This window comes from Lactuca serriola, chromosome 7 (genome assembly GCF_051521515.1).
Source record: "Lactuca serriola cultivar US96UC23 chromosome 7, Lser_US96UC23_V15, whole genome shotgun sequence".
NCBI classification, from domain to species: domain Eukaryota; kingdom Viridiplantae; phylum Streptophyta; class Magnoliopsida; order Asterales; family Asteraceae; genus Lactuca; species Lactuca serriola.
The window spans coordinates 138,469,156-138,482,343 of record NC_136414.1 but is presented as its reverse complement, the minus strand read 5'-3'; the positions used below and the strand labels follow the sequence as shown (position 1 = coordinate 138,482,343).

Below are 13,188 nucleotides of genomic sequence, written 5' to 3'. Positions count from 1 at the left end.
CTCTCCATTCTACCCTCGTGGTTATTCCTCCCAACCACAAGCGGTTCACTATGACCAACCGATCTACTGTTGTTCCCTTCTTCAGATCGATCGTCATTTAGTTCACGTTGTTCAACAGGAACTGAAGGTTCATCCCTGTCGTTCAACAACATTTGCCTCCATTTCTCCCTCTATTCAGCCAACATGGTCTGAATCATAGTTCGTACTCCATCCATGGTGATGGGTTCGGGTGCAGCTCCTACTATAGGCACCTGTTCCACCACTTGGGGTTGAGGTTGTTGGTTTCTGTTTGCATGAGGGAGAAGGCACGCGTCGGATTTCACTGGACCACTTCGGATAAGGCCATGTGCTCGGATGACTCAGTAGCTCGGGTGACTCAGCAGGACACGTGGCGCATGCGAGGCGAGGGTGACGTGGCAAAGTGTGACTATGCGAATTTTATCGATTTTCACGCCAAAACTTCTAAAATCCATAACTTCCGCATACGAGCTCCATTTTTGACGTTCTTTATATGCACGCATAGCTAAAATTACAATCTACAAGTTCCGTTTAGACTTCGTCGGCTAATTTTGACCTTAAATTTTATATTATTATTTTAACAGACCGGGACAGGAAATCCGTTAAAAATTCATAACTTCTTCATCCGACGTCCGTTTTCGTCAGACTTTTTACCGTTGTGCTCCTAATGACGAGACCTTCAATTCTCGTTTAGGTTGTGTCGGCTAAAATCGCTCGATCTAAAATTCAAGTTTTTAGCTGTCTACTGCTACGCTGAAACTTTGAAAAATCATAACTTCCTCATACGAAGTCAGATTTGGGCGTTCTTTTTATCGAACTTCTCGGTTTAACGAATACTACGAATTTAGTTTAGATTACTAAGGCTAAAAAGTAGTTTATCAAAAACTCACTTTTTACGACATTCAGCACCATGCCGGTTTTGTCGCGAAACTTCGACAGGTCATAACTTCTTCATTATAACTCGGATTTTGGTATTCTTTATATCCCCGAAATCCTTGTTTCGACCACTACAACTTTATGTAAAGATATCGGGCTTATCTAACACTTTAATTTTGACGCTTATTTTTATTCTTAATTAATTAAGCCTTAATAATTAAGCATAAAACACATAATTCACATAATATTCACATAATTCATTTTCATTTCTTCAAAATGAGTTACAAAGGTTAACCTAGACTATCAACTCAATAGAAATGCCTAGGCTAGAAACATGAGTGTTACAATGAACCATGTATGCAAGGATAAACGGATGTTTGAAACATTAACTCCGCTTGAAGATGGCTCGGTGCTGAAAATGGGTGACGATTCTTTTATTCCTATTTGTGGTTTAGGTATCGTGTGTCTTGAATTTACTTCTGGAAAGACAATTAGGTTATTTGATGTTTTGTTTGTTCCCAAGATTCGCAAGAATCTTGTTAGCTCTAGTTGTTTGAATTATGATGGTTTTAAGCAAGTTATTGAGTCGGATAAGTTTGTTTTGTCTAAGGGTGGAATGTTTGTTGGCTTTGGATATTTAAATAATAGAATGTTTCGTTTGAATATTGTTGACAATTTATTACCTGTTCAGAGTTCTGCATTTGTATCTTCTGCTTCTAATGTTGATAAATTTATGCTTTGACATGTAAGATTAGGTCATGTCAACTTTAGAAGGATGCATGAGATGTCAAAAGATGGATTAATTCCAGCCTTTGATATGACATCTGATAAATGTAAAACATGCATGTTTACAAAAGTGACAAAACAGCCCTTTCCTAGTGTCACTAGAAATTCAGCTTTTTTGGAACTTGTACACAGTGACTTGTGTGATTTTCATTCCACTCCTTCTTTGGGGAATAAAAAGTATGTAGTCACTTTTATTGATGACTACACTCGGTTTTGCTATGTGTATTTGTTGCACTCTAAGGATGAAGCCTTAGATAAATTCAAAATATACAAAACCGAGGTGGAATTGTAATTGGGCATTCCGGTTAAATGTCTCAGGACTGATAGGGGAGGTGAATATATGGATCCCATATACTTCCAACCAGTGGGTATCATTCATGAGACCATGGTACCATACACGCCTCAACAGAATGGCATTGATGAACGCAAAAATCGAGTTTTAAAGAAAATGGTAAACTCGATGATGTCTTACTCGGGATTGAGTGAAGGATTATGGGGAGAGGCCATGTAACGGCCTGCTATTTGTTAAATAGGGTTCCTAATAAAAGGAACAAAACAGTCCCATATGAACTTTGGTTCAAGAAAAAGCCGAATTTGAGTTATTTTCGGGTTTGGGGATGTCGGGCAGTTGTAAAACTTACCGAGCCCAAATTTTTTTTTGGGAGAACGTGGAATTGATTGCATATTCATTGGATATGCTGAACATTCCAAGGCATATATGTTTTATGTGATAGAACTTAATGATTCGGTTTCAATTAACATTGTTATCGAATCACAAGACGCAATTTTTGATGAGATGAGTTTTTCATCGATTCAAAGGCCAAAGGATCTGACTTTTGATAATAATAAATAGCAAAATTCAGAAATTCAAGATGGTGGTATCATGCAAGAACCACAAGATATTCGTGAAGCAAAAGAGGTCAAGTTGCGAAAAATTTCGGATCTGACTTCCAACTGTACTTGGTGGAAGGTTCAAGGGATGAAATTAATCTTGAATACTCTTATTGCTATAGTATTGAAGATGATCCTAAGACGTATCAAGAGGCCATGGAGTCTCGTGATAGTGCCTTTTGGAAGGAAGCAATTGATGATGAAATGTCATCAATTCTTGAGAACAATACATGGGTGTTGTCTGATTTGCCTCCGGGTTCTAAACCTCTTTGTTGCAAATGGATTTTCAAAAAGAAAATGAATGTTAATGGGACTATTGCCAAATTCAAAGCCTGGTTAGTCATTCAAGGTTTTAGATAAAAAGCCGGTATTGACTATTTTGATGCGAATGCTCCAGTTGCACGTATTTCTACTATTAGATTGTTAGTTGCCTTGGAAAGTATCCACAATATGGTTATTCACCAAATGGATGTGAAAACAACCTTTTTAAATGGTGATATTGACGAGGAAGTTTACATGAAACAACCAGAAGGTTTCATTATGCCCGGTAAAGAGCATATGGTTTGTAAACTTGTCAAATCTTTGTATGGGCAGAAACAAGCGCCTAAACAATGGCATCAAAAATTTGATGAGGTGATTTTGTCTTTTGGTTTCAAAACAAACCAATGTGAAAAATGTGTTTATAGTAGATTTGATGATGCTACTAGAGCTAGAGTGATCATTTGCTTATATGTAGATGACATGTTGATTTCTGGCACCGACCAAAATCAAGTGGATGAAACAAAGAAATTGTTGTCATCCAAGTTTTCCATGAAAGGTTTAGGAGAGGCTGATATAATTCTTCGAATAAGAATTAAGAGGATGAACAAAGGATTGGTAATGACTCAAAGTCATTATATTGAGAAAATTCTCAAGCGGTTTAATTTTACCGAGTGTTCTCCTGTGAGTACTCCTATGGACCTGATGTGCACAAAAGTACTCACTAATTTTAATATTTATAACCTAACAAACTTAACCAACTATGCACTTATAGGCAGTGTACCTAGTCAGATTACAGTATAGCTTGGGTAAGTCGGGTGTCGATCACAGGGAACGGTGTTCTAATTAATTTACTCACTATTAAATTAACCTAATTATTAACAAGTTAAAAAGGGGTTTTATCTGATTTTGCAAGAATCAGATGAACTTAAATTCAAATTCAATAATTAAAAACACACTCTTGTTTAGTTTGAATCTGCTTCTTCCGTATGGCTAACTAATGATTACGGATTATTAAGTTGGTTTTTAGTTGTATTTGTAATTTAGTTCTAACTTTACCAATAATTAACTAATTCATGTCAAACCATGTATGTTCACACATAATTAAACACAGAACTAATTATGAATGTAAATATGCTATGTAAGATTTGTTGTATAAACACAATTATGATCACAATACACGTTCTCTAGCACAGCTAAGCTTTATTATTCTAATTATTAACTAAGATTGGTAAATCCTAGCTCTAACAATTCAATGTTCACTAAATCATTAGGTAAACAAGTTCATGCAGTTTAATGGTCACTAAGCTACACAGAACATGCAATCAAGCAATTAGAAAAGCAAACAATAGCATGCTAGGTTATACAAATCAAACACAAGCAATTTTTACCAACTAAACTTAATCCATAAACATTGAACTATTCATAAATTTGAAGCTTCATCTAGCTAAACAAGAGTAGCTAGATTCAGCTGCTCATCATAGCAACTAAACCAACACAGCTAAAAGTAATAAAAGACATGTTCTTATTTAACTAAAATATAAACCTCTATTCTTTTTGGTGTTGAAAACCTTCTTCCAGAACCCTTCTTTCGCTCTGAATCGTCTCCTGGAATTCTTCCCTTCAGCCAAAAGCTTCTCCCTTTCGTAATAATCAGGAGAACTTAAATAATCTCCAAAAACCCGCGCCACGTCGTGGCCAGCTTTGCCACGTCGTGGGCTTCAAGTAATCCGTATCCTCCAAGGAATCCTCCGCATCGCGATGTCTATCTTCTGGAAACCTCTTGCAACGTCATAGCCAACGTTGCCACATCGTGAATTCAGTATTTATCGTGGATTTATTCTTTGCTTGTCTTTCAAGCCTCCCATGTTCCACATATTCTCACTTTTGGTCCCTCTCTCCGAAAATCCTTTTAATTGACTGAAAATAATAATTTAAAGTCATAAGTACCATTATTCTAAACATATTATCAATTTATTAATAAAAATGTACTTAAATATTGCCTAAAAATAAGTATAAATATGGCAATATCAAAATACCCCACACTTAGGCTTTGCTTGCCCTCAAGCAAATTTAAACTTAACTCCTAATTACTAACACCACATAGAACAATCCGACTCTAGCTTAGCCATTATGCCAAGACCTCAACGCATGCATTTGTGTCTAAAATTTTCCTAAAGTACCCCCCCCCCATACTTTAAATACTCACAATCTTCATAAACACTCGCCCACTTTTTCCGAGCAATGCTCATTTTATGCAACCCTCTGAATCCATCTGCAGAAAACCTTCTTATCCTCAAGGTGTTTTTAGTTGAGCAACCTAAGCATACATAATCTAGAATTACAATTATTGATACCACTATGGAGCTCTTTTGGAATTCTTCACTTCTTTGACATTTGATCTTTGATTTCTTTGAATTCACCACCTTTCTTGATTTGATTTCTGGTATCTTCAACTTTTGAATTTCTTGGAATTTTGATCTTTTGATCTTCACTTTATTTGCTCCAAAATTCTTCAAACTTTTCTCGTAATTCTCTCTCTCTTTTTTTACATGTACCTCACTTTTTTCACTTAAAACCTACATGCTTAAGCAGAGGCGCTCAACCTCAACCTTTATCGGTTAATGATAATAATTTTCCTGGATACATTTCAGGTTTAGGCTGCTAAACATATTGCATCCCTCAAACCAAGAGGGGTTATGTTTTTGTTCCCTGATTTCACTAAAATAAGGGAGGCCACAAATGCACTATAACATGTATTGGCTCAACTAAACATTTCAACTTTTATCGGATCATCCCACATAACACTAGCAATTATAGCTCAAATTATTATTACTAGATTCAATTATTAAAAATTTCAATTTCAAAATTTTCAATTCTTACTATCTAATTCTATGATTATCTAGCAATTTACTTTTTCTACCCCTACCCCACACTTATTTCATACAATGCCCTCATTGTATGCAAAATTAAAGAAAAGGGAGAAAAAGGAACAGACTCCCCTGGGATAGTGGCGTGAGCATCTCCAAAAGTGTGGAAAACGTGCATCCGAAATATGGACTTCCAAAAATAGAAACTCGGTGTAGAACTGGGTGAATATGTAAATAAACCACGAACACGACTCGAAACTTCAATTCTTCAAAGTGGGTGTTAGTAAGTAGAAATGTGGGCAATGATAAATTGAGACACGTCGTGGCAAGTAGCTGGCCACGTCGTGATATGAGATGAAAGCGTGAACACCAAGCCACATTATGTCTTCAGATTTCATGAGCGCCACGACGTGGCGCAAGGAGTCCACGTCGTGGAAACTGGACATCAGCAAAACTGTCTTATTTCTTTCATACACTCTAGCAACTTGACCAATGGCTAAATGGTTTAAGACGCTTCTATGTAAATGTACTTCCCAACTGTAACCTCTCTCCTACTAACGTACCCCACACTTATCTTGAATTGTGGGTTCCAACTCACAACTCTACGCTTCCTCGACTTGACTAAACAAACACGACTCTAGAGTTAACCTTATATGCTCCTTAGAATTCCAATGCTAATCTAAAAAATGGAACAACCCAAAAGAAATAAAAGAGTAACATCATAGATCAAGAATGTTTTACATTACACACCAAATTCAAACTAAAAAAAACTAAAAACCACTCAAAAACAAAACAAAATAAAAAGAAAAGGAAATAAAATCAATCATCATCTTAGTCTTGCGCTCCACTTAGCCAAGCCCCGTCATTCTGCAGACGCCATAGCTCCTCCCATGTCGGAAAATAAGGATACTGTGGTGGCATAGAAGGTGGTCGGGTCACACCCAAATACGAATAAATACCCTCAGTAAGCTGGGTACGGTAAATGGCATGCCCCCGTAGATTATCCAAATACGTTCCCACCCGGCTCTGAAAAGGGTCGGTGGGCACTCCCTGCACATACTAGGAAGTAGCACGCTCTCTCTCAACGTTACCTCTAGCTCGCACATTCCGACGTCGCGGTCTGGCTAGTGGTTGCTGCCCTGGCTGCGCCTCCTCTTGCTCGTCATCTATCGGCGGCATAACAAAACGACCCCCAACATTCACCACCGCTCGCATAACTCCCACGACTTGAATGTTCATGTCTGTGTCTGGGAATCGAGTAAGATTCCTCACAAAATCATGGGTCAAAATATGATATGACCTAGCAAGGCGAGTAACCAAATGCCCCCCTGTAATCGAGCTCCTGGGCCTAGAATTGGCCGCTTTCTTCCCCATGAACCTCGCCAACATATAAGGTAAATCACAGCAAACTCCCGGGGTCATAAGAGTCCATAAATAAAACAAATTATGAATGGGGACTTTATCACCATGATGCTTGCGATTTATTGAAAAAGTGATCAGGCGATGTAAAAATCGGAAAACAGGATTCCGAATTTGTGACTCACTCGAGTCACAGGTATTGTATTCATGGCTAGAAATTCCCCGCCAGAACTGAACATCCATAATACCGGGATTAAAATCCCAAACGCATCCAAGCAAGAACGGTATGAAAAACAGAGATTGAGTCTCCACTTCGGTATAAAGCCCCATACGCCAAGCGAATTCCCGAAGACTACACTCTCTATAAACACCACCCAAATGAAACACAAGCGCCCGGTTGTAGGTGAAATCCATGGTGCGTTCCTCGAAGCATACTGTAGAGAAAAACTCAACCGATAATTCCCGGTATACGGGTTCTTGAATGGCAAATAAATTCCTCCACCCGTGACAAGTGAAAGAAAATTGGTCCCCTTCGTATGTTTTCGACCAATAGCGTGCCAACTCAGCAACCATTCCCACTCCACCAAGCCATCCCCAATCGATAATTGGGGCTATCGCAAACTCCCTATTGTACAGCCATCCCAGCCGATTCTTGTAAGTAGTTAACAACGGTCGGGCAATGTTTTGAGGAAACTGATATAAGGGATGTATACTTGTTACATCAATCGGGTTTTCCTCCTATGGAATAGCTCGTCGTTGTCCCATTTCTGCATACAAAATCAAACCAAAGCAGCAAACATCCAAAACATTAAAACAATTTAAACATGTCTGCCAGAAGTCACGACGTGGCCACGCTACGCCACGTCGTGGACCGCAGTCGCACCCAGTTTATAGATCGGTCATTTTGTATGCCATTTCTACCAAAATTAGTGCTTAGGGTTTGTTCCTATGGACATTTAAGGGACATGCAACCTAGAATCAACAACTAGTTTCAACCAATTTCGTGAATCACATAAACCCTACCCATGAAAATTTAAAATTGGAAGAACTAACTACAAATAATGAGTAGAATACATACCAAGTAGATTAATTGGCAAGAACTTGCAAGGAATTTGGAAGTAGATTAAGAATTCGGCTGTGGGGTTTGTTGTTCCCGTTCGTGCGGCAGTATCTAATGGGGATGGTGGTTATTGGTCAAAGGGTTTTAAGCATATGGTCCCCCCCGTGACTTTTTAAAGTCCACGTCGTGGCTGGCTATGCCCACATCGTGGACTTTAAATCTGTTTTGCTAGTCCCGTGTTTTCATTTTTACCCACGACGTGGCTGGCTATGCCCACGTCGTGGAAACTGTCTGATTGCAAAATGTTATAAAATCTCACATTTTAACTAAATACTATGCATCTCATTCATTAATTAAAGTTCCCCACAGCTAATTCTTTACTAAGTATCAGTTATTAGATGATGAGTTGATGTCTTTCCTAATTAAAAAGAAAAAAAAATAAAAGAAAAGAAAATGCAAACCAAACTCGGGTTGCCTCCCGAGAAGCGCTTCTTTTTCTTGGAGTCTTGAGCTGGACTCCGTGCTTTCTACGTTGAATCTTCTGAAGAGTCCACCATTAAGATCTTTTGTTCCTTGAACTGCCTCTTGTAAGCTTGAACTCGCCGTTTATACGCCTTCTTTGAATTCTCCTTTTTAGCTTTTCCATCTTCTTCAAGCTTGCGTTTTGTGCCCTTGGTTTGTTCCTTGCACTCCATAGCATCCTCATCCTCTTTCACTACCAGCTTTGTCATTCTTGAAGTTACCTCCTCTTCATCACTTGTCATCTCCTCATCCTCTTTGCTCACCCAAGAATGCGGACTCTTGTAATCTATGACTTCAATCAAATATGGAACAGATGCCCTCGATTTTGATCTTTTGACTTGATGAACTGTCTTGATCTCTTCTTCCATAAACTTTTCCAGTTCTTCTAGTTCATTCTCTTCATTAATTGTCAACACCTCTTCTTTATCCTCTTGAAAGTCATCTTGTATTCCAAAGACTTCTTGTTCATCTCCAACCCTCAAAGTGAGCTTAGACTCACGGATGTCAACAACAACTCCAGCAGTGTTAAGCAATGGACGACCAAGGATTATTGGAACATCGGGATCTTCCTTCATATCCAAAACTACAAAGTCTATTGGAAAAACAAATTTTCCAATTTTCACCAAAATATCCTCCAGGATGCCCCGGGGTTGTGTCACCGAACGATTCGACGTGTGAATCTTCATTTTTGTAGCCTTCATCTTCTGAATCTCCAATTTTTGATAAAATGAAAAAGGCATCAAATTAATGCTAGCCCCAGAATCGGCTAAAGCATTAACCTTCATTTTATTTCCAAACTCACACGGAAGAGTGAGGCGTCCAGGATCCCCCATCTTTTCTGGTGTCTCTCCCAACACAGCTTTTGAAGTTTGTTCACTAAGAATCACTTTAGACTGCTTCTTTAATTGCCTTCGAGTGTCTATCAAATCTTGCAGTAATTTCTGATTCTCGGGAGTTTTGGATAAGTACTCGATAAAGGGGGTATTAATTGGGATCCCCTTCACATGCTTTACAAACTCTAAATGCTCCTTCTCCGGTAGACTAAGTGCAGCTCGGGTGGGAAATGGCAAAGGTGGCTGATAAGCTTGAACGGGCTCAACGGATTTTTGATCAGACATGCGCCACGTCGTGGCCAGAGGAGTGCCTCATCGTAGCGAAGCTGGTTCAGCAATTTTTTCCTTTTCGAACTTTGACTTCTTTGGTTTTGGATCGGGCTGTTGTGGTTCTTCTTCCAATGCCTCCAGGAACTCAGAGATTGCTTCTTCTTCAATATCGATGGCCATTACGTGAGATTGGGTCTTTACTTCGGGGACAATTTTTCATTAACTAGAGTGGCTAGTTGACCAAATTGTACTTCAAGGTTATGGATGGAGGCTTGCTGATTCTTTATCAGAGTTTGTTGTTCCATAATAGCAGAATCAGTGGCATCGTGTCTCTTTTCCGAAGCTTCCATAAACTTCATCAAAATGGTCTCTAGGTCGGCTTTCTTCTCGGTTGGCAGCTGCTCCTTCTGATAAAAGCCTCAACCTGTCTGCCTATACTTCTCTTCTTTTTGCTTCTTATACTCTTCATATGGCAGCCACTCCTTCTTCGGTTTCCTCCAGTCCTCATCGAACTTATCCCCACTAGAGTAGCACACTTGAGCTTTTCTGTTCCCAAACTCATATACATTGCAGTCCTTGGTCAAGTGTGGACCACTGCATCTCTCGCAACCCACTCTTATGGCATGTATTGACTGGTCCATTTGTGTTATCCTTCGATCCATATTATTCAGCATGGCCATCACAACTGTTATTTCTTCAGTTTGGGCCCCTCCTCCGCCTTTGATTCCATCTTGCCTCGGGTTGTGGTATTCGCGAGAATGCTTCGCGAATTCTTCAGTTAGCTCCTTGACCTCCCTTGGATTTTTCTTTGTCAAAGGTCCTTGGGAATCAAGGAGTTGTCTTGTCATCACGTTGACCCCATCATAAAAGATTGACATCTCTTGCTGCACATTTAGATCATGTTGAGGGCAATTTCTGAGCAAGCCCTTGTACCGCTCTCATGCTTCATATACTGACTCCCCCGGCTGTTGCTCAAAGTTGGTTATTGCCTTCTTGAGTTTGGCTATCTTGGATGGCGGGCAAAACTGGTCCAGGAATTGCTCACGTATTTGAGCCCAAATGGTGATTGTACCCAGTAGGAGTGCTTTTAACCACTCCTTAGCAACTCCTTTGAAAGTGATAGGAAGCATCCTAAGCAAGACTGTGTTTCTGTTGACATTTAGGACATTGAAGTAATCCGCAATGTCGTTGACTTCATCTAGATTCTTAAAAGCATCCTCATGATCTTTCCCGAAAAATGGGATGTCCTTCAGTGCAGTCAATATGTGTCCCTTCAGCTTGAATGTGGCAGTGGCAGGTATTGCGGGTTGGAATAAACCGGGACCCACATCTTCTCGGATCCGCTTCTTGTAAGCTCCCATGGACATTTCTTCAATTGCTGCCATCTCGTTCCTTGTCTCATTCTTGGGTTTGCTCGGGTGTTCTTCAAATTTCGGCTCGGTATCGCTTTCGGACTCGGTTTGGACGGGTGTATGATCCAAATGCTCAAGATTGCTCTTGTGCCTTGCGGATGAACTTGACTCTCCTGTCTTCTTTCCCGACTTCCTAGAAAAGGCTGACTTCAATTCTTGTAAGGGCGTCTTTTTCTTGTGAAGTGCAGACTCGGGATCTTCAAGTGGTGGCACCAAGTATGTGTTTGAGCTTATGGTCATGAACTCCTGCAACTTGCTAAACTAAAAACACAAAACTGAACTAAAATAAGGAAAACTAACTACAAACTAAAAATCTAGTTTTTTAACTGTCCATGTCGTGGCAGATAACTGGCCACGTCGTGGACTCTGTGATTGATAGAAAAAAAAAATTATTTTGCTGAAAAATTAACTTTTTGTGGTTTTTACTCCACAAGAAGGATCGATTAATTTAATGCAAATAAATAAGCTAAAAACTAAGTCGTTCCCCGGCAACGGCGCCAAAAATTTGATGTGCACAAAAGTACTCACTAATTTTAATATTTATAACCTAACAAACTTAACTAACTATGCACTTATAGGCAGTGTACCTAGTCAGATTACAGTATAGCTTGGGTAAGTCGGGTGTCGATCACAGGGAACGGTGTTCTAATTAATTTACTCACTATTAAATTGACCTAATTATTAACAAGTTTAAAAGGGGTTTTATCTGATTTCGCAAGATCAGATGAACTTAAATTCAAATTCAATAATTAAAAACACACTCTTGTTTAGTTTGAATCCGCTTCTTCCTTATGGCTAACTAATGATTACGGATTATTAAGTTGGTTTTTAGTTGTATTTGTAATTTAGTTCTAACTTTACCAATAATTAACTAATTCATGTCAAATCATGTATGTTCACACATAATTAAACACAAAACTAATTATGAATGTAAATATGCTATCTAAGATTTGTTGTATAAACGCAATTATGATCACAATACACCTTCTCTAGCACAGCTAAGCTTTATTTATTCTAATTACTAACTAAGATTGGTCAATCCTAGCTCTAACAATTCAATGTTCACTAAATCATTATGTAAACAAGTTCATGTAGTTTAATGGTCACTAAGCTACACAGAACATGCAATCAAGCAATTATAAAAGCAAACAATAGTATGCTAGGTTATACAAATCAAACACAAGCAATTTTTACCAACTAAACTTAATCCATAAACATTGAACTATTCATAAGTTTGAAGCTTCATCTAGCTAAACAAGAGTAGCTAGATTCAGCTGCTCATCATAGCAACTAAACCAACACAGCTAAAAGTAATAAAAGACATGTTCTTATTTAACTAAAATATAAACCTCTATTCTTTTTGGTGTTGAAAACCTTCTTCCAGAACCCTTCTTTCGCTCTGAATCATCTCCTGGAATTCTTCCCTTCAGCCAAAAGCTTCTCCTTTTCGTAATAATCAGGAAAACTTAAATAATCTCCAAAAACCCGCGCCACGCCGTGGCCAGCTTTGCCACGTCGTGGGCTTCAAGTAATCCGTATCCTCCAAGGAATCCTCCGCATCGCGATGTCTATCTTCTGGAAACCTCTTGCAACGACGTAGCCAACGTTGCCACGTCGTGAATTCAGTATTTATCATGGATTTATTCTTTCCTTGTCTTTCAAGCCTCTCATGTTCCACATATTCTCACTTTTGGTCCCTCTCTCCGAAAATCCTTTTAATTGACTGAAAATAATAATTTAAAGTCATAAGTACCATTATTCTAAACATATTATCAATTTATTAATAAAAATGTACTTAAATATTGCCTAAAAATAAGTATAAATATGGCAATATCAGGACCCAAGTGTGAAATTAATGCCAAATAATGGTATTCCCATTTCACAGTTGGAATACTCTAAGGCTATTGGTAGCTTGATATATGCCATGACAAGTACCAGACCTGATATTGCATTTGTTGTGGGTAAGTTGAGCAGGTACACTAGCAATCCTAGTGCTCAACATTGGCAAGCAGTGAATAGAGTGTTTAAGTATC

The 13,188-nt window shown here is 38.7% G+C and overlaps 1 non-coding gene across 1 annotated transcript; it reads left to right on the top strand.

Annotated features, from left to right (window-relative positions):
- The first annotated feature begins 10,637 nt into the window (after positions 1–10,637).
- Positions 10,638–10,744, top strand: LOC145065089 (small nucleolar RNA R71). The gene has a single exon (XR_013688241.1). It is a non-coding gene; the product is annotated as a small nucleolar RNA R71 (small nucleolar RNA).
- The last annotated feature ends 2,444 nt before the right edge of the window (positions 10,745–13,188 follow it).